At 42.4% G+C, this 23,159-nt stretch overlaps 1 protein-coding gene across 1 annotated transcript in view; it reads left to right on the top strand.

The window, feature by feature from the left end:
* Positions 1-18,745: 18,745 nt before the first annotated feature.
* Positions 18,746-23,159, top strand: part of LOC111868711 — a gene marked incomplete at its 3' end in the record, with an annotated part of 196,097 nt that continues 191,683 nt past the window's right edge. Inside the window, exon 1 of the mRNA XM_023859628.2 lies at positions 18,746-18,927. The remainder of the gene's footprint in view (positions 18,928-23,159) is intronic.

Below are 23,159 nucleotides of genomic sequence, written 5' to 3'. Positions count from 1 at the left end.
GTAGGCCACACTGCTCAACTTCCAGACGTCAGGCTGCAAGGTCTAAATTTAAGTTCATCTACTTTACGTCATGAAGTGGACAATTTTATTTTGTTCCAGATGTATTTCTATAAGACTACTTTTATTCATTCCTTTAGGACAAAGAAGAAGCTTATGGGCTCCCCACGTGGTCTTTCCCCGTTTGGATTTTCGTATCCCTTGGAATATTTCCATGAGATAAAACAACAGCTAGGACTTCAGTTAATCTAGGGAACCGAAACGGCGTAAGTGTGATAATATAATTTCTAGGAGCATGCGACTTTTGTATTGGTGCCGCGGACTAACCTAGACAAAGGAAACCTGAAGCCACAGCAAAATGTTATCAGATCACATGTTGCAGCTCGAACACGGAACTATCTGTACGGAGCGTATTGGCTCCCATTAAGGACAAGGTGTAGCTCAGTAGTTATAGTGACGGGCATGAGGTAGACAGCCAGGTTTCGATTCCTTACAAGAGCAAACTGTTTTTCTTTTCTTCACAGCGTCCACACCGACAATGGGACCCAAATTCTTTCCGATGTATAACAGCGGCTGTTTTCCCAGGAAAATGCGAGCGGATGGTGAAGCTGACCACTCACTTCTATCTAGCGCCCAGGTCAAGAATGGTGATTTACCTCAACTCCCCCATGTATCTTCATGGCATTCAGCTTAATAAATTAAGCCAAGGGACAACATATCTTTTGCTTTTAAGTAGAACCTCTGAGAGACGGTGGAAGGTCGCCGCCAAGGCATGGGATTTTAATAGATATCTGTCGGTCTCCGATGACCACCTCTGTGATCTAGTGGTCAGAGTTTCTGCCTACAGATCCAGAGTTCTCGGTTCGATTCCAGGCTCTACCAGATTTTCTGAGAAATAGTGGGTCTGGAACGGGCTCCACTCAGCTTCGTGAGGATAAGTGAGGAGCTATTTCAAGGAAATAGCGGCTCCGGTCCAGAAAACCGAGATTAATAGCCGTGGGGTTCCTTTGCGCTGACCAAGCGACACCCTCTAGCCTCAAAAGTTGGCACTAACTTCGCCGAAAAGCGGCGGTGGCTCGGTCGGTATAGTTCGCTTGCGGGCTACAGGCCATGGAGTTTTTTTTGTCTGTCTCCGATGATAGTCTGTGGGGGCATGTCATAAGCAACCGGCACTGCGCCATCCAAAATGCAACTACTGAAGTGAAACTGATGACAAAACGAAGAGTGAACATATCAGGAGGTCACAGTCAATAGTTATATTGATACCTGCACAATGGTGAAAGTTGCTGAGCTCAGAAGACGGGTGATTACGAAGAACAGCTTAAGAGTCGTTGACAGGAGCGGTAGACAGATACTAGAATCGGGTTAAGAGGTAAAGGTCAGTTGCGAAGGAAGGAGAGGTTTGAATTTTTCACATCTGAATGTACTGTGTAAATGCTGGGTTGGGTTGTGCCCGATGGGGGCAAATGACGAAAGAATTCATGTTGTCTGCAAAAATCTTCGACGCCACTTTCTTAATTCCACACACGTCCGGAGTGTCGGAGGTGCTAAAGGAACCATTGAGCTACAAGAATGCCTTTTTCGAAGAACAATTTCCTGGAGGAGGCTGGTAAGGTTATGGCTCTTGAGGAGGTCAATTCACCCGCTGAGAACACTGACGATGGTGTTCGACTTGGGATCTTAAGCCGACCCAAGATTTGTGACTACTTTTCCGGTCAGATGGGACCAACAAGGAGAGGGGTTGGCTGCGAACACCAAGTCCCTATAGTATACTGAGGTAATAAGGAGTGGTCAGCGGTCGAATTTAGAACACCTGACCCCACCATTAGAAATTGTAACAGCGCCGCCACAATAAATGAACCCAATTTGCAGGGAGCAATATATTTTGTGCCGGTCACAGTAGCCGAGCGATCTGAGGCATGTACTGTCTTCGCTCGCTCTGAAGACGGGATCGTTGGTTCGAATCCCACATAAAGCATGGATATTTAGTGTGTGTATGCATTTATTCCGTGTTTGTATTGTCCAGTGTTTAGGTAGAGACCTTGCAACATGTTGATCACTCGTCCAAGGAGTCCTATCATCTGTAAAATGATCATGAAACTAAGAAATCAGCCCCATGCTCCAAAGTGAGAAAGAGAGGAGGGAAAAATATTTTGTTAATGTAATTTATGTACAGAACGTAAAGAAATTGGGGGCTGTAAGAAGTGCGTAGTTGTCGGTCTCATGGCATGAATAATTTGAGCGAGGCATGTGAAATTTGATATGGAGACAGATCATGTCGGTACTTAGAAATTCTGTATGAAACTTTACTTCATCTCAAGACAAGAATTACAGACTTGGTGATTATGAGGATCTTTGAGCAATGATAAAAGTAAAGGCAAGATAAAATTATCCCTTTACTTAATTAAGCAACAAGCCATGAAGAAGAATGGAGAAGTGGAGGCATAGCACAATTATTCTTGACCTTGGCACTTTATGGATTTAAGGTTTATTACACACCGGTCGCTTAACCCCATGGGAAGGAGTCCCTGGTACCCATTATATATGAACGTGGGTGGGGCCCCAGCGTCGGTTTGAACGCTGTGGAAAAGAGAGAAACATCTTGCCCCGGGCCGGTCCTCGAACCCCAGGCGTCCAGCACTTATCCCGTCGCTGTACCGACTGAAGTATCCCGGCTCGCAATCTTTGAAGTATCTCTGGGGATTTGAACACAGTAGTAGTAGCAGCATCAGCAGCAGCAGCAGTAGTAGTAGTAGTAGTAGTACCTACTCAGGTTGGCCAATCGATAGAGCTAGTCCCTATCTCCGGACGAAGAGGTAGGTTTTACCTGAAGAAGGAGAAAGAATACAGTCTCCAAAACGTGTTTTGCAAAATAAACAGGACGGTTTTTAGATAAAGACAAGACGATGGATAATGTCCAGAAACGTAATATTTGTGTAATACTGTAATTTAATAATTTATTTTTAATAAAATGATTTGCATGTCGGCCTGCTGTCTACACAGAACACCTCCTCAAATTCCGTGAATTCCTTTCTGTACTATAACCACTTCTTTCAGATCCTGATTAAAATATTACAACAATTTTCCCGGAGAGAGATAGGGGTAGGGGCACACTATGCAGACTAGCTGCGGCAGTTGCCAGTACATCTGTCAGGAGGCATCAGTGCTGGATCCAACATAAGTACCTGCCCCTTGTTGTTTACCAGTCAGAAGTTATTCAGTTATTTGTGTCACTATGGTACGATATTATCTCTCATACATCTCTCCAAATAACGTATGCTTATAGGGGTAAATATACAGTTTATCTCTATTTGAATTTGATTTATTTATATATATTTTTCCCTCCTCTGTGTTATACTGTATATGTCCGCAGGTTTCTGTGACTTCTTGGATGCTACATGTTTTATGCTCTTAATTAGTTACAAAATTATATTTCTTCGTTTCTTGGTAATAAAGTTTTGATCAATAAGTTTAAACACAGTTGACTTATTAATTCTCTGGGTTGGAAGTTCATTTTTACACGTCTGTGGGTAGACGCTAGAGGTATTGATGGCATTCAGAAATTGAGAAATCTGAATATGAAAAGTTAATTATTGTTCTGTGATATTATCCGGCCATCCTTAAGCATCAGTTTTTTATCGTCTGTAGTTTTTGTGCTTTGTATAGGCCCACATTTAGCGATCTTAATAGATGACTGATCTAATTAATATCATTTATAGCTGGAGTCGGACCGCATTTAAGAAGTTTCTGTGGTATCCGAGGGGGTGTAGAGTTCTGAAATCCCACCTGTCTTTTTGGCTACGCCGATGTTCATTCCAGAGGTAATTTTAAGGTTCCTTACCAAGGGATAGAATGACTGAATTATCTGAACTAAGGAAGATACCTATATGAACTTCGGGTGAAGAGTATTGCTACTGTCTCGTCTAAGTTAAACCACTGCTTCAGAAGTGAACTGTGTCACTGAAGTTTCTGCAGGGCGAATAAGAGGTTGTAATCTCTGGTCACAGAGTGCGGGGTCATTAGCGGAGAATTTGAGCTTAGTATCTGGTTTATCGTGTATGTGCATCAGAAGCATCGTAGAGTCAAGAGCAAATGCTTGAGTGACAACAGATAAGATGTGGCGTGTGATGGAATTTTGCAGCGTTCTTAGAAAAGTAACATGTTCAGAGATTTAGATATGAAACTGGAAGATAGGTTATGTTTCCTTGGAACGTTAAGGGAGAAGATTTGACTGCTTCTTCAGGTTCAGAATATAACATACTTGTATTTCATGTGTCATTCTTGAAGTTGATGAGGTGTACAATGATGTTGAAGAAGTAAAACTGGTGTGACTTAAAGAATTTCAAGATGCAACTGCAGTATACGAGCATTGTTAGCCGCTGAAGAAGCTTAGTGAGGAGTGCGACAGAAAGAGTAAGTTAGGTGTATGTGTGTATGTATGCGTGGAGGAACAAATTTAAATCTGTTCTTTTTTCCTTCAAATAATATAGTCTGTTATAAGGAAACAATTTGTTACCGCACTGAAACTATACAGGGAGCACTCGGTAGTGTATCTGGTTGCGGCAGTATGTTAAAAGTCTGGGGATCGTGGGTTCGAGTCCCGATAAGGTGATTTTTTTTTAATTAACCTAATTCTTCCAGCCGCACTATGGCCCTCTGCTCGACTCAGTCTCTAACAGAAATGAGTACCAGAAATGTTCCTGGGGGATAAAGGGTGGCGGTGCGTAAGGCTGACAACCTTACCACCATCAGTGAGTCCATTGTCTAGATAATGTGGGACTCTCAACGTTTCACAACCCTATGGGCCTCCATGACCTGTTACAGGGATAGGTTTACCTTTTACTGAAAATGTACAATTAAATTAATTATATTTTAATTTGATAATCTTCACCTGCCCGGAAAGAAACTAGACGTTGTCCTTTGTTCACTGGATCTTGTCCTCCTGTACTGCATCAGTCCCTTCATACGGTGTGGTATGACAACTATGCAAATATGCACTGTCTCATCTACATACAAAATTGGCCTGTATTCCTGCCGACATTTCTGCCGATTGCTCTGAGGTCAGCCATTCCCAGAGCTCTAATTTCACTACATTCCACAGTGACTTGATGATTGTCTGAAGTTTTCTTCCAGCTGCATAACCAAAAATGCGTAAACATCCATATATCTCCGTGATTTTTTTTAGTCCGCAAGCGAACTATACCGACCGAGCGACCACCGCTTGTCGGAGAAGTTTAGTGCCAACTTTTGCGGATAGAGGGTGTCACGTGGTCAGCGCAACGAATTCCTACGCCCTTTGATTTCGGTTTTCTAGACCGGAGACCCTATTTCCTTGAAACAGCTCCTCAATTATTATCACGAGGCTGAGTGCACCCCGTTCCAGGACCACTACTTCTCAGGAAAAATCTGGTAGCTCCGGGAATCGAACCCGGACCTCTGGATCTGTAGCCAGGAACGCTGACCATACATCTCACAAGAGTGAAATATTGTAGACAGTCTTGTATACAAAATTGTTTTTAATACCTGGAAGCCACAGTTTCTCTTTGTGTGTATGTGTGTGTGAGAGAGAGAGAGAGAGAGAAGTGCTGTTTCACGGAATATAACTTGCCTAGCAAAACGGAGAAATTAAGAAATGTTTTAAATATGAATTCGTACTTTGTCCACAATAATACATGGGATTTCCTCTGCATACACATTGCGGCTTATATAATAGGTTAACTTTAATGTTACATGCTTAGTGCAAGATTTATCAGCTGCAGCAACAAGCATGCATATGGCAAACTTCAGGAACGGGTGAACTACGGCATGCGTGGGTTGTTAGGAACCGGAAAAAATCCCGAAAACACTGTTGAGTGACCGTCTAAATAAAGGAATATTAGTAGAAAAGCCTGCACACACAAGGCGAGCTCCAGAGCCCGTATTTTTCCCTATAATGTGTTAGGCTTATGAAAGCATAAAACCTGTGGAACGCACTGGGGAGGGGAAAACACAAGCAGAAAATATTGATATGATAAACAACATTCAAATTGTATTAGTGTATTTGTGCTGAGCTACATCACTGATTGAGGCCGTGTCATAGCTCAGGCTTCCAGCTGTCCCAAATAAGGTCATGTGGGATTTGTGGTCGTCAAAGTGGCACTGGGGCCAGTTTTCTCTGCGAATTATCATTACATGAAAATATTGCATACTTATCTATCATTCGAGGCTGGTTCAGAAAGCCGATTATGCTAAACGAGCCAAGTGAAACCAATTTCAATGAAAATAAAAATTATAAAAAAGATGTCACAAATTTCCTCGTTGCCTCTTGTTTACTGTAAGAAACAGACTCATCGAGTGACATGCTCTAAAGTGTACCCCAGGATTTTACTTCTGCCTCTTTTCATGTTCGGTGAGTTTATGTAACCGCGATGCCGTAGACGTGTTTCCGAATTAACCCAGGGCTAATGCTTGTTATCATTCGGACCAGATCTTTTGTCTTCTCGTCTGCTGTCCAACAACATAAAAATTAGAATATACAAAATTATAATTTTGCCTGTGGTTCTGTATGGGTATGAAACGTGGTCTCTGACATTAAGGGAGAAACATAGACTGAGGGTGTTTGAGAACAGAATGTTGAGGAGAATATTTGAACCGAAGAGAGATGAAGTGACAGGAGGTTGGAGAAAACTGCATAATGAGGAGCATCATAACTTGTAATCTTCACCAAGTATAATTACAATGATTAAGTCAAGGAGGATGAGATTGGCAGGGCATGTAGCACGAATGGGGGAGAAGAGGAATGCATATAGGATATTGGTGGGAAAGCCAGAAAGAAAGAGACCACTGGGAAGACCCAGGCATAGCTGGGTGGATAATTTTAAAATGAATCTTGGAGAGATAGAATGGGATGGTATGAATTAGATTTATCTGGCTCAGGACAGGGACAATTGAACACGGTAATGAACCTTCGGGTTCCATAAAATGCTGGGAATTCGTACATTTGCTGGGTTACAAATTGCCTTTCTCAGGCTGTCTGCTCGAAACTTGACAGTACCTTGAAATATGCCGCCTTCACTTCCTTCAAAATCCATGTCTGCCCAACATTCAAAATGCAATCTCATTCAATTTAATACAATCGTCGCAGTTGCAAAGGTAATTTAGGATTCAGTCGAGCTAAAATGGTACCTTAAAATCACCATCATCATCATCATCATCATCACTGGCACGACAGCCCTTTGTGAGCCCTGGCCTTCCTCAGGATTGCTCGCCATTCTTCTCCATTCGATGCTACATTCCTCCAGTTCTTTACACCCAAAATTCTTATGTCCTGCCACACACATTCTTCCCATCTTAACCTTGGTCTTCTCACTCTCCTATTTCCTTCTGGTTTAGTATTAAACATTTTCTTGATGGTTCTATTCTCGCTGGCACGTATTATGTGTCCAGCCCATTCAAGCCTTTTCACCTTTATAAATCCAGTAATGTCTGGTTCATTAAATGGTTTGTATAACTCATGGTTATACCTCTTCCTCCATATTCCATTTTCTTTCACTGGTCCAAAGATATATCTCAAGATCCTCCTTTCAAATGTACTTAACAGTCTTTCATCCGATCTTGACAGTGGCCAGGTCTCAGAGACATAAGATAGCACTGATCTCATAAGTACTGGTACCTTGATATATTTCACTATAATCGCTTTCCAAATCTTCCGTCTCCTCATTATTAACCACTCTCTTTCCACTTTATTCAACCTCTCCAATTGAAAGAGTGTTATTAAATAACCAAAGATAAGTTATTTCACGCTATTTCAGGCTCGTACCGGGCTGAGCGGTTGCGATGTGCCAACACAATTAGAAGGCAACTGTTGTGTTTCTGGACATTAAACTTCTTCCTGTTTTATTTAAAACACGGCGTTTCGGAAACTGGATTTTGTCTTCGTCTTCAGGTGTAACATACTCATCTGGGCAAAATCAATAGAGCTACTCCCTATTAAATAAAGAAGGGGAATGTGTAATGTCCAGAAACACAATAGTTGTATTACTAGACCATGGTCAGAAAATGTTAGTGCTTATTTACAATTAGAATGGGAATTTTCCTTCTGAACGCCGGATTCTCTTGCTAGAAACTAAACACAGACAGACATACGGAAGCATCTGGACTGTACCGACTCTTGCTAATCCGTCGGTAGTCAATTTTAGCGGCAAATAAATTCTTCTGGAAGATTAATATCATGACCTTTCAAAGTTAGCCACTTCACATTTCGAGGGAGACTTGTGCAGGCATCAATTTCGTGCCCAGCCACAAGAGGGGTAGGGAAGGTAATCAAGGATTGATTTCTGAGCCACATTCTCTAAGGGAATGGGAGGTACATTCCAATGTGTTGCACGTGATCTTAGAAAGCACCAGTGTGGATCTGCATTGTGACATTAATTAGCCCACCTCGTATTTCCTTAAGTATCCATTCAAGCAACGGAAAATGTTAGGACGCGCCGTAGCTCAAACGGTTAGTCGTTGGATTCCCACCGCGTCGGCCCGGGTTCGATCCCGGCTCTGATCAATTGAGATTTGTGGTGGACAAAGTGGCGATGGGGCAGGTTTTCTCCGAGTACTTCGGTTTCCCCTGCCAAGCTTCATTTCACCAAGTTCACCATCATCATAATCACGCGTGGCAGGCTACAATAGGCCAATCAGTGGCCGCCGTGCCGGGTGGATCCAGTTGGACTCCACCCCCACTAAACGAATTTAAGAAAAGGGGAAAATGTTGCTTTCAGTTACAGAAGAGGTAAATATTATATTCATGCGAATAAATCACGAAGGGCGAGACGGATGTGTTAAACAGAATGCAGAGGGAAATTATAAAAAAGCAAAAATGTGGTCTGAAATTTTCAAGGGAAAGATAAGCTGTAGAATTAACCTTATTGAGGGGATGGTATTAGAAGTAACCCCGCGTGAAAACATTTGCTTTAGCTAGCTCATGGTATGCGCAGGATCAAATTTCGTTTTTATATGAAGATGATGGTGAACTTTGGAATATCTTGATTAGCTGAATATATACAAGTTATGCGTATAGGCCTATAGGTAAAAGTAAAAATGTAAAGTTGTTCCTGTGCTTAACGAATTAAGCGCTACGCATGAAGGCGTATGGAGGAGTGGATATGTAGATCCATATTTTCTTGACCTCGGCACTAGCTGAAGGTGAGTGGTCAGCTTCACGCCCCTTCCTCTTAACCCCTGGGGAAAACACCCCGGTACACATTGGGTAGAAGGCTAACTGGGCCCTAGAGCCGGTCTGGACGATATGGAGAAGAGAAAATTCTGACCCTACCGGGACTCGACCCCTCGGTCGTGCAGCCCGCAGCCAGTCGCTATACCGACTGCGCTACTCCGGCTCATAGGACTATAGAATTTGTGTAAAAATGATGTTCAAGCATCTTGGCATACAAAAGATAGAGACCAGATTTATTTCCTGTTTACTCCATTACATCTGGATTTCACACCCTGACTGGATTCTCACTAACTGTTAACTTATCGGAGAAGAATTGACCATCGAGCCTGCTTCAGCTGCTGCCAATGTTGTGCGGTAACTGGGCCCTTCCTCCATTCCCAGACGGCAGGTTGGCCGTAAGATGACACTTGTTTACCATTTTTTACAGAACCTACCTTTCATATAGTTGCATTCACAGGAATGGACAACCCTGATTTAATACGGGTATACGGAGTCTATTTTATGATATACGACTGTTGTTATAAACTAAAGTGTAAACTAATTTCCCCCCTAAGATCATTTCGTTTGCAGAGAGATAAACCGTTGCTAGGGGGAAGAAGTTGAAACTTGGCGATTACCGTGCGCAGTTACGATCATGTAGAGGCGACATCGCCACAGGGCGGATCCTGTCACTCCGCAGTGAGAAACAGCGGTTGCAGAGGTCTTCATTTCTATTTCTTGCACTCCTCACAGTTCTTTATTCATTATCTTCTTTTCATCTTCTGCCTCTTCATATTGTTTTCTATAACAGTTTAAGATGATTGTTACTAATGTGATGCCGTGTTGCCTGGTAGATCGTAACTGACGTCTTGGAGGAGCATACTGACTCCATTGTCAGTGTGTCACTGATGTGACTGCATTGGTCACATGCTCTTAACTGAATCAACTTGTACGAAGAATGAAATCCTATTTCTTTGTCTCTCAGGGTTATACACGTGTATATCCCACTTATTATTTCAGGAAAGTCAAAATCCTGAAGATGGGAACCGAAACAATAGCAAATCTTCGGTTATTAGGAAGATCAGAAAGAAAATGGAGAAAAATTCTTGTATATGCAGCTCGACAGTAAATGCTAACTGGAGAAGTAAATCAATATGAAGACAAATATTATGTACTTTAGCCAGGGTCTTCCATGAAAATGGGGCACGCGGTAGCGTAGTTGGTTGAGGCATTATGCTACAAGCCGGAAGACCGCGGGTTCTATTCTCGATGAGGTCAACTGACCTAATTCTTTCTGCTGCACTATGGTTCTGGGGTTGACTCAACGTCTAACAAAAATGAGCACTAGGAATCCTCCTGGGGGTAAAGGGCGGCCGGCGCGTAAGGCTGACAAACTCACCGATATCTGTCAGCCGATTGTCTGGAAAATGTAGGCGCCTCGATGTATCAAACCCCTATGGGCCTCCACGGTCTGTTACAAGGATACATTTACCTTTACCTTTCATTAGAAAGCAATACCTATTCTTGTCAATAAATTTATCCTTTTATGGACCCTAAATGCTTATTTCCATATTCACAAATGCCCACCATTGGACATGATTCGTTGCGGAGGGAGCGTATTTACCGCGCCGTTGCCTGGCAATGACCGCATCTTCTTGTTAAACTATTCCTGCTTTCAACCATCATGTCACAATATTATTCTTCCATTCACTGCTAAATTTCGAAAATGATTTTTTTTTAGGTATCTCCACTGAAATATTGCACGAGTTTCTTATCCCAACCATCCGTGGGTGCGTGCCCATTTCCTCCTAGAATTCTCTATATCCCCCCCCCTCCGCTTCTCTTTCCGACATTTAAACGGCAAAGTTATTTTTTGGTTACTAAGAGATTCAGTTTACAGTACGGTTACTTCTCCCATTGCTTGAATTTTAATTTCAAATCAAAGGTCTCTGCAGGAAAGAAGTCAGTTTCAGCTTTATTTTATTCAGTATATAATAACGGGTTACAGTCTGAGTTTCCTGAAAATGAAATTCGCAAAAGGGAACCGAGGTTAATGATATTATACGTAAGAATTACTGGCATTTGTCTTTGCAACCCGCAGGCGACAAACTTCATTTGTACTGCATTCAGAGAGAAGAAAAAACTCGCTTGATTTTTATTACAGGGTGATCGGACAAAAAAACATTCCAGACACAAATGCCAGACTTTTAATTATGCAGCGTTTATTTCAAGCAAGGAGTGAAGCCCGATAATGACTCAGACATATGGTGATTAAGTTATTCGACGTAATTACAGGAGGATTTAGCAAAAGGGAAATACAATTTTTACGTAGCATAAGATTACAGGGCGATCAGTTAAAAAGCACGCAGTCATGCGCAACTGTATTAATTCTGTTTAATGTGTTTCCTAGTATTTAAATGGACCGCCTCTGTGGTCTAGTGGTCAGAGTTCCTGGCTACAGATCCAGAAGTCCCGGGTTCGATTTCCGGCGCTACCAGATTTTCCGAGTGGTAGTAGGTCTGAAACAGGGTCCACTCAGCCTCGTGAGGGTAATTGAGGCGCTCTTTCAAGGAAATAGCGGCTCCGGTCTAGAAAACCGAGATTAACGGGGGTGGGGAACCGTTACGCTGACCACGTGACACCCTCTATCCGTAAAAGTTGGCACTAACTTCGCCGACAATCGGCGGTCGCTCGGTCGGTATACTTCGCTTGAGGACTACAGGCTACGTATATTGTTTTCTAGTGTTTTTAATATTCTAAGCTAGGACAGTGAAAATTGTAGGTGTGTGTTCTTGTCACTTCAACCGCGTACGTGATGGGATGTGCATAACATGTGAAATTCAGGAGTCGGATATGTGTGCGATTTTTATTGAAACGGTATGTATTACCAAAACAATTTCTTCTCTCTAATTTCAGTTTGAGAATTCTAAGTATCTCAGAATAACTTCAACCAAAGCTACCTACATAGTCGATCCAATGATATAGGTAAAAAGTAAAGGTATCCCTGTAACAGGCCATGAAGGCCCATAGGGTTGTGAGATGTTAAGGTTCCCACATTTTCTTTAGACAATCGGCTCACAGATGGCGGTGAGGTTGTCAGCTTTACGTGCCGGCCATCCTTTACCCCCAGAAATTTTCCTGGTATGCATTTCTGTTAGAGGCTGAGTCGACCCAGGGCCATAGTGCGTCTGGGAGGATTAGATCAACTGAAAAATCCATTGACCTCATCGGAAATCGAACCGGCGACATTCCTGTTGGTAGCATAGTGCCTCAACCAACTACGCTATCGCCTGCTCCCATCCAAGGATATACCAGAACAGTATTATGTTGGAACCCATATGCATCTTAATTACTTTTAACAGCCATATTACGAATATTGATTAATAGCCAATTTGAGGGTTCTGTTCCAAATGCAGAAATTATATGGCGTCGAATGGGTTCGGAGGATAATGAGTAAACAGTGATTCGGAAGAAACGACCGTGGCCTGTTTGAATATATTGTCTAAAAGTTTCTATGGGAAGATGGATAAAAGCGATATGTTAGATGATTTTGAATAAGATGCTGATTATCAGAGAAGACAGGAACCCACAGCCGTGTTTGCCGTATTTTCTCCCTCGCAAATCTAATAAGGAACTCTCTATGGCGAACCCCAACCGTATGGCTTACATCCGCCTGAGTTAATGAACAAGACGCAAACCTTGCAGTTATGTGTCTTCAAGATCAGAGAAAGCTTGAAAGCGAAAAATTTATGAAGGGTATGCCAATATAAATGCAGTGCCGTGGAAACGTTCACTATTCATTGGTGCCCCCAGGGAGACGGATAGACAGAGACAGATAAGTTCAGTGTACACATGGTGGGATATCACAGTCGGTATAGCGACTGGCTACTTGCTGGGAGTCTGAGGGATGTGCGTTCGAGTCCCGATAGAGTCAAGAAACTTCTCCTTTCCACTTCGTTCAGACCTGCCCTGGAGCCTTCTCAGTCTCCCATCCAATGGGTACCGGGGGTAAAGTGACTGGGGCGTGAAACTGACCACTCACCTGAGTCTAGTGACGAGATCAATAGAACCTGGAGCAATACATCCACTCCCCCATACGTCTTCATGGTGTAGTGCTTAATTAGTTAAGCAGAGGGAAAACTTACCCTTATACATATGGAGCCCTCTTAAGAAATCATTGCGCTTCTGCCCTTTGCAGATACGAATTTCGACTTGTTGACGTATGAGTGTACAACTGAAAGGAAATATTCTCATGTCCATATCTGAACCATTGTTCCTTAAGTGGCTCATACTTTCTGATGGCTGGCGAAAGACGTGAATGGTTTTGTAGCTCTTGGCTCTATCCTGCCAGTTATTTTGTTCCCCTTTTGGGCTGTTCCTTAATTGAAATATTTTGTAGTCCTTTTAGAATATCCCTTCAAGTGAATCTTCTTCTTCTTCTTCTGCTTCTCCTGTTGTGCCAACTTCGAACAAAGAACATCTGTGAAACCCTTCGTTTCACTTCAGTTCCTTCATTTAAGACAGTCGGTAGGACTCCTCGGACGGGGGATCAGCCCATCGTAAGACCTCTACCTAACACAAACACAGAATAAACAGAAACGGACATCCATGCCGTGTGTGAAATTCGAACCCACAACCCCCGTGTTCGACCGTCTGAAGACATCTTCAAGTGAAAAATGAGGTCTGTCTCTACAAGCGAACGGTTGTATGCCTCTTTTGGATTATTCATTTAAGTGAATAATTTTGTTAACAGCTCTTTTAGAATGTCTCCTCAATTGAACGATTTTGTGGCTCCTTTAGATTATCCTATGAAGTGAATGGCTCCGAAAATCTCTTTCAGACCACTCAATCGAGTTGACTTCGTTGTAAATAAGTATTTTTTTTGTATATCTCCTTTTATTTGTACGATCAGTCCATATTAAAGGCTATAAGTATATCTTATGAAATACTTAATCTAAGACTTAAATACTAAGAAAGTCATGTCGGGGAGAGTAATGCTCCAGTGAGCATTCTCTAGGAATCTATTTCGAGTGTAACTTTGTTATTGTATGTGATACAGTTATGTGAGGCGCGTCGTTAGTTCGGTTGGCTTATGCCTTTTCAGTCTTCTGGGCTCGTCTGCGTCGTTTAATAATGTCGTTGCCAGTTCATTTGGGTGTGCTCTGATCTTGTATTTGTATTTACGGCTGATGTTTGTAGTTTCTTCCCGTACTGTGGATATGCCTAGATCGGCATGTAACAATCTGTTTGGGACGTACCACGGTGCATTGAGATTGCTATACTGTCTGCTGCTCCACGGCAGTCAGCACATTTCCCTACGTGTTACATATCGGTAGCAAAATGGTTTCTCTCAGTGAAACTGTGTTCACATCCTGACCGCTAAGTAGGCAGGTGGGAAATTCTAGTGATTCATGCGAGTTCGTATATACATGTACAGTGCTGAAACCTGCCGGCCTGTAACTCTCTTACCCAAGTTATTTCTTGTTGAGACTTAGGAATAGACCGAGGGTGTTTGAGAACAGGATTCTGAGGGGAGTATTTGGACCTAAGAGGAATGAAACTTAGCAGGCAGAGAAAATTGCATAATTGTGAGCTTCATAAGATGTACACCTCGCCATATAGCATTAGAATTATGAAGTCAAGAAGGAAACAAACAGGACAGGCGAAACAGCACATATGGGAGAGGTGTGTACACAGGGCTTTTATAGGAAAATCTTAAGGACAAGTCTGAGCAGGAAGGTGTAGATACTGGGTACGGATACGTCTGGCTCAAGATACAGATATGTGGCGGGCTCTTGTGAGCACAGTTATTAATCTTGGAATTTTCTGAGTGCCTGAACACTCTTGATGTCTCAAAAAGGACTCACTCCATCGTAGTCAGTTGGATTTATGAATCTGTTACGAATCTTAATTTCTTACAACTTAAACATCGGGGTTTCTTGCATGGCCATATAAATTCAAGAGGACATTAAATACTGTAAGAAACGTAATACTTCAAGAAATAAGAAAACCTACTTTAGATCATATAAACTAAATGTATAAAATGATCCAGATATTATTTTGAAGTGGAGACTGACAAATGTATTTGTCGAACCCAGAACCTCATTTTGCAACTGGATGCTTATACGAATATATTGAAAGGATCTGTCATTTTAAATTATAAGATTTTTTCAATTTTTAGCGCTCTTCTTTCCTAACTTACAGCTCGCTATGAATTCTGGCTGTCCTGATGTCTGTAGCAAACCTCTCACTCGTATGCAAGTTGCAGTTTTTGCTATGGAATACTGGAGAGTGTTTTTCTGAAAGAAGCTATTTATCCAGCGTGGCGTTTTGTCTGTGCCGCGCTTTATACAGAAGATACCAGGAGGTTGCCCCTCGCTCTTTTCCATATACTTTTCCACCTGTCGTAGATTTTTGTCGGAGCTGCGAGTAGAAATAGCTCTAATCTTTCCCCTAGCCACTTGTTACAGAGGAAGACCCTCATATTTCACCTTAAAAAGAAACAAAGCAAAAGCGTAGCAACTTCGCAAAGTTTTATTTCGCCCAGCGAACTGCAGCAAGATCATTTGGCATGAAATATGAATAATGATTGCTAGGAGACTAGTACACTGGCGCAAGGCAGGATAATACGATATTACTACGTGTTCATTGCACAAAATTAATGTACATAAGGGATGTCGTGTCAATTTGTCTGTCCACAGATTTTATCTCCGCAAATATGAAACGGATGCCATTAAAATATTATTCTGGGAGTCTGTTAAGATTTACGAGATGATTTAATTGTTTTCGTATTATCAAAGTGTAACATATAATTTACATGACATTATAATAATCGATAATTAACACTCCTCATTCTAATGTTGGAGGTCATGAATTCAAATTTCTGAAAGCGTTACCTAGTTGTTATTGTGGTCTTCTTCAGTCCCTTCAGACAAACACCTTGTGCTATATCTTAAATTAAACCATAATCACCTCTTTCCACATTTTTTTCCAGTTCATTATTCAATAACAACCCTGTCATTCGAAGAAACTGAAAATAATTTTAAATAAATCAAGATTATATTAACGAAAAATAAACCTAAGTTAAACTTTATGGATTTTCGCAAAAATGTAGTGTTTAAAAATTTCGATACTTGTCACAAAATAAAGATCTCGTTACGATCAACAATTTTTATTTGTATCATGTTTTAATCTGGTGAATATTCAACGTAACACCCTAACAAATTGTTTATGGTTGTGTGCTGTGTATTCTAAAATTAAGTTATTTTATTATTATTATTATTATTATTATTATTATTATTATTATTATTAGAGGGGGTGGGTTTCCCCCTGCACTTATACTAGTTATTGGTCCATTGTGCGTCCCCCTTTAATTTCGACTGTCGCTATACCCTACCGGTACTGGTGCGTGCTATCAGCCCCGTTCAGCCAACGAGGTCGGCCCTCGGTACCTCATATTTCCCCCGTCTACCAGAGGCATTGAAAACTACTTGGGCGGGAATCTTGTTGCCTAATTTTGCTCAGAGGTCTCCTAGAGACATGAGGATCTTTTACGTGCCGTAAATCTACGACACGGGACCCACGGCTTATAGTCCCTCCCGGAGGACTTGTTCCCTGAATTTTTCCGCCCTCAAAAATTCCAAGACCTCCGCCGCGTTTGAAAATTCAGTTAACTATGCAGTATATTTTTATCTGCCATAGTTGAAGACGGGTATGGAGAAAGAGTTTAGAAAACGCTTACCGGAGTACAAATTTCGACTCACGTTTCGTAGACGAGGAGAGGAAGTATGCTACAGAATATTGCTAACAATGAGGATTATAGACTTCAACGGCAAATGAGGCAAAATATTGCCACAATCCTTTCTAATCTAGTTGTGCTACCCCTGTTTACAGCAATCTACCAATACAGAAGAAAATGGAATGCGCCCTTTTTTATTGGATTTGGTTATTACAGAATTAGGAAATAATTTTTCTTTCGGGATCTTATTAATTGAATGCGCCTGTCTGTTTTCTCATTCAATTACGGGCAACAACATTACAGAAACAATTCCAATACTATTCCGCAACTCAGGCAGAAGCAATAGACAGGTAGCGTGTGCTGACTAATTTTTTTTTTAATGCTAGTGGGGTGGGACTAAGTCCCTTGTACTGTGGCCACTTTTGGCCTATTGTACCAGCCCCAGATGATAGGTGAGGGTGATTGTGGAGCAATTCGTGGAATGAAGATTGACAGGGGAAACCGAAGTACTCGGAGAAAATCTGCCCCAGCTCCACTTTGTCCACCACAAATCCAACTTGACCAGACCCGTGATCGAACCCAGACCGCCGCGGTGGGAAACCAGCGACTAACCGCTTGAGCTATGGCGGGGCCCTGTGCTGACTAACTTCATCAGCAACAGCTGTTTCGATTCATATAACTCGTCTTTACTGAAAAGGTTGAATATTGAGCTGAAAATTGCGAAGACAAATCTGCCCTCATGTTTAAGCACTACTCCAAAAAGGAATTTAGGGAGGAAGAAACTCCGTTGCCTGTAGTCCGCAAGCGAACTATACCGACCGAGCGACCGCCGCTTGTCGGCGAAGTTAGTGACAACTTTTGCGGATAGAGGGTGTCACGTGGTCAGCGCAACGGTTCCCCACGGCTGTTAATCTCGGTTTTCCAGACCGGAACAGCTATTTCCTTGAAATAGCTCCTCAATTATCCTCACAAGGCTGAGTGGACCCCGTTCCAGACCCACTACTACTCACGAAATCTTGTAGGGCCGGGAATCGAATCCAGGACCTCTGGATCTGTAGCCAGGAACTCTCACCACTAGACCACAGACGATGCTTACTTTACGGAGAGTGGAGGTAAATATTCTCAGATTTTAGACTTTACACTAGATTAAGCCTAGGAGTCAGCTTCAACCTCAAGTCGTGATAACTTGGGAGAAAGTGTCGTAGAAACCGATTGGATAGGAGGCTGGTTGAGCCCTAGGGTGGATATGGATGTAGTGTGATCACTTAACGGATTTAAGGTGAACAAATTTTTATATAATTTAAAATATTTTTCATTTAATTTTATAATTGTGTTCGGGTGTTAAAAAGAGTGCTCTAGTTCGATCAAATAGTTATCTAGTTATCTAGGATTTGAGGTTCTCACAGCAGTGGTTATGAATATTGACATCTTCTGGGATACAACAATGTATAGCCCGTTGGAAGTCTACCGACGTTTCGGAGGCGGTGTTCCTCCGAAGCGTCGGTCGACTTTCAACGTACTACGTAGGGTAATATTCCTGAATGCAGAACTCTCTAAATAGGTATTTGATCTACAAGTGTTCAGAAAACAGAGCGGGAATAAAAGGTTCAAATGATGCGCTGGGTTTGAATTCAATTAACAGTGCGCTGTGGCAAGGGTTCCCCTCCCTTGATATGTGACCCGCTCAGCAGGTCGCCCGTATAATGTTTTCCATTAGGACTGTAAACAGTGAGTTTCTTGAGCCACGGGTATCTGCCTGTAGGTGGCGGGCGAGAGGCGCTCTCTGCTGCCGCCCGGCTGTCTGTCAGTTGCCAAACGATTGCAGCCCAGCGAAGACGTAGCCACTGCGCGGGAGTCGTGTTGCATATAAACAAACATTAGTGAATGTGTGTTGAAGGTCAGCCACGTGGCACGCCCATGACTCTCCCCTTCTGCACTTGATAACTGTGTTCATTTATTTCATGGAACTGCGTTACTGTGGATTATACGAAGAGTGACCCAGTGAACGGTAAGATATTTGAATGAATTTGTAATACTGCAACCACGTACATCTTCCAGCCCAGGAATCAGTAGTTTATTTACAATTACGCTAGGCGTAACACGAATCATTCTAACATACACAGCATATTCCAGAATTCGGAATTTATTTACAGTTAATATCCTTTGCATAAACTATTCCAGCGGACGTAACTTACCCCCGAGTTTGGGGTTCATTTAAAACCATTAGACCTGAGGCAGATTAAGTACCGTATTTCAACACTCCTAACGTTTCTATGCCCATCACGGTAGCAGAACGGTCTAAGGCATGTACTGTCTTCGCTCTTGGGTTCGAATCCCACCCAGTGCATGGATGTTTAGTGTTTGTGTATGTGTTTATTCTGTGTTTATTTTGTAATGTGTTTAGGAAGAGGCCTTGCGACGAGCTGATCACCCGTTCAAGGAGTCCTACCGTCTGTAAAATGATCATGAAAGTGATAAATTAGGCCTATGCTCCAACGTGGGAGCAAGAGGAGAGAGAACTTTTCTCTGCATTCGGGGTTTAATAGAATTAATAGACTTAACACATGCAATTTGGTCATACTGAACCTGTCTTTCAGTTCCGATTTATTTACATTATCAGACCCAATGTCAACCTTTCCAGTATACCAAGTCTGTCTCACATTTCGGAACTTGTTCAGAATTTGCCCTTATTAAATAAAAAATCCATTAAAGGCCTACCTCATTTGTCCTTGAACTTGAATTTATTACACAGAGATATTGGGTTTTTGGACTTTATCCATCGTCCTGGTTGTTAAGATAACTAATAAAAACACGACGTTTCGGAAACTGGATCTGTTTCCGTCCTCAGCCTCAATCACTGGATTTCTAAGGGACCCAACAAAATAGGTGTTTTTCCCTCACCTGAGGACGGAAACAGATCCAGTTTCCGAAACGTCGTGTTTTTATTAGTTATCTTAAAAACCAGGACGATGGATAAAGTCCGAAATCCCAATATCTCTGTATGTTATACACCATCGTCAGAATCCTATAGTAACTACATGAATTTATTAGTTTGCCAGGATACGTAACGTCATAGAGGTTGGCACTCCTGTTTCGTGTTTGCAAATTTCGGGTCCGATTCATGGTTCGGATGTCGGCTATTTTGGGGCCTTTCGTGATTTGCTTCGGTTTTCTCCAAGAAAATACCGAGAGGGTACTCTAAAACAGGACATGGGCAGCTCCTTTGACACCGTGTTGAATTACTTACCCATAATCCGCGTCCTATTTGACACTTCGGATAGAGGATGTCACGGCGATTTTTAGCGCGAGGCACTAACAGGCGAGCAGCAGTTGGTTTCTCATATCCTACGTGCTTCACCGTGCTCCGTGCACAAATATTGGGGAAAGCGGGGTAAGCTGACGACGCTAAGAAAATTCATTCAAATAATGCATGGATATTTCAAGTATGAAACCAGTTTTTTTTATTTCAAGAAGTTCTGTTATTGAACTAAGAATATACATGTAAGATTTGAGGTTTCACGGCGGTGACCATGAAGAATACCGTCTCCTGGGATGTGGCGCCGTGTAGATATTGTGTAAACCGACGTTTCGGAGAAAACTATCGCCTCCATCTTCAGGTTAGAAAAATCTGCGAGCGAGGAACGAGTGTGAACAGGTGGCTGCTTTCCTCTAATTGTTAGCATCACGTCTGCACAGTTTCATTTACCAAAAGCAGTGAAGGTGAACATTCACAGTTGAACGAGAGAATTGCGCGGGAACATGTGAAGTGCTTTGTGCTGTCGGAAACTTCCCATCACTATGACGGAACGCAACTAACTTCAACAAAGAGGGACTTCGCAAAGTGTTCTGCACAAACCACACAGGGTCTTTAGGAAAGCAAAACGATCGAAGGGCTCATTTTTGGCTAGGTTTCTTTTTCGTATGTTATTTACAACGCTAACAGGGTGTTCCGGAGAATATTTGAACATGAAGAGAGATGAAGTGACAGGAGGTTGGAGAAAACTGCATAATGAGGAGCTTCATAACTTGGTCTCTTCTCCAAGTGTAATTAGAATGATCAAATCAAGGAGGATGAGATGGGCAGGGTATGTAGCATGAATGGGGGAGTTGAGGAATGCATATAGGATATTGGCGGGAAAGCCAGAAGGAAAGACACCACTGGGAAGATCAAGACGTAGGTGGATGGACAGTATTAAAATGGATCTTAGAGGGATAGGATGGGATGGTATGTTTTAGATTAATCTAGCTCAGGATAGGGACCAAGGGACGGCGCTTGTGAACACGGTAATGAACCTTCGGGTTCCATAAGATGCTGGAAAGTTCTTGAGTAGCTACACAATTGGCAGCTTCTCAATAATGGCTCGGCTATATGAGTGAATGATTTACAACGTTACCAGTAACTAGACTCCACAACGTAGAATGATAGGATGATTGATGAATGATATATTGCAATTTATTTGAAAGAAATTATCGTGTCTTAATTATTTCCGATATTTGCTTGGAGTGACCAGTTCAGACCACAAAAAAAACTCTGTCAGAACAGCCAGTGTTTCGGCCGAGATTCGAACGAGCACCTCCCGAATGCGAATGTAGAGTGTTCTCATTGTGTCAGGTAGTTCGGTTTTTGTTCTAGTAGGAAAGGGCTTACTAGAATTTGCGTGCAGTGAGAGAATATCAGTTGCCATTAGTGCATCAGTATCTTGGAGTAAATTTGTCCCTGTGCTTAACTAATTAAGCACTATGCCATGAAGTCATATGGGGGTGTGGATGGATAGATGGATATTTTCTAGACCTCGGAACGAGCTGAAGGTGTGTGGTCAAGTTCGCGCTCCGGCCGCTTTACCCCCGGGGAAAGAGCCCCCGGTACCGATTGAATAGGAGGTTGGGAGGACCCCAGAGCAGGTGCATTGCGGAGTAACCGTGGGAAATGAGAATTTCTAGTCTCGGTTAGCACCTGTTTTTTGACAGCTTTCATGCCGGCAGCTCGTAATGGAATCCTGAAAGGGGGCTTTCTTCTATGTTGCCCTGAAAGTGTCAAGATGGTAGGTCAGAATGATCTTCCGCACAGGGAGTTCTACAATCTCTCTGAATATGATCTAGAAAATCCTCAGTGTTTGAAGAACCTAAGACTGCAATCGAGCCTCAACACCATTTATTCTTACGTGTATTTTATATCACTTAAGTAGGAACTGGGATAGCGTAGTTAGTATAGCGATTGGCTACGGGTTGGACGACCGAGGGGTCGGAGTTCGAGTCCCGGTGGGGTCAAGAATTTTCTCCACGTCGTCCAGACCAGATCTGGTGTCCACCCAAGGTCGTATCCAATGGGTACCGGAAATGTTTTCCCCGGGGGTAAAGCGGCTGGGTCGTGAAGCTGACTACTCACATCCAGATAATGCTGAGTTCAGGAAAATGTGGATCTACACATCCACTCCCCCGTACGTCTTTATTGCGTAGTGCTTAATTAGTTAAGGACAGGGATAACTTTACGTTACCTAGAGAGTGCACTTTATGGCACTTAACAAATCCTGGCCATGTGTAAGGCTGCTGTGCAAGTTACAGAAATCACCGTCAGTCTTGGACCGCTGTTCTCGCCGCCTTTGGCAAGCTGAAGCTCATATACGAGTAATTCCTTAGAGAATAGTAGAATGGTATGAATGAAAGTATAAGGGGTGGCAGAAGTCAACAAGATCTCCCCCCCCCTTGGCACTACAGCCCCAGTGGGNTCCAATAACAACAACAACAAGCTCCCTGACGTTATCTTCCCATCTGTTTCTCGAACTTCCAAATAGCCGTTTTGTTCGTTCCGAGGATTTTGTTCAATTCCGTACAGTTACNAGTTGGTTCGATTAGTGATGGGATATTCAAAGGAATTGTTAAACTGCGGACGCTTCTATTGTCTTAATTTACTTTCTCCTTTTATTTGTTTTGATATGTTGTAACTACGCTCTCAGTGACTCAGAGTGCATATTATCGAATGATTGGATATGATTAATGAGCANCACCCTCACCTATCATCTGGGGCGGGTACAATAGGCCAAAAGTGGCCGCATTCAAGGGACTTAGTCCTACCCCACTAGCAATAAAAAATCTTAATGACTAGAGGTATATTGCTTCCAAGCCGGATGACAACCCCTTTTAGGCTGTCCCTCCCCCCCTTGGCACTACAGCCCCAGTGGGCCTAGGCCTACCTCCATGAACTTCTCCGTTCACTTCGGTTTTTCTAGATCTTACACATTC

The sequence above is a fragment of the Cryptotermes secundus genome, unplaced genomic scaffold, assembly GCF_002891405.2.
Source record: "Cryptotermes secundus unplaced genomic scaffold, Csec_1.0 scaffold1688, whole genome shotgun sequence".
Classification (NCBI taxonomy): domain Eukaryota; kingdom Metazoa; phylum Arthropoda; class Insecta; order Blattodea; family Kalotermitidae; genus Cryptotermes; species Cryptotermes secundus.
The sequence above is the reverse complement of the archived record's forward strand: the minus strand, read 5'-3'. Positions and strand labels throughout refer to the sequence as shown.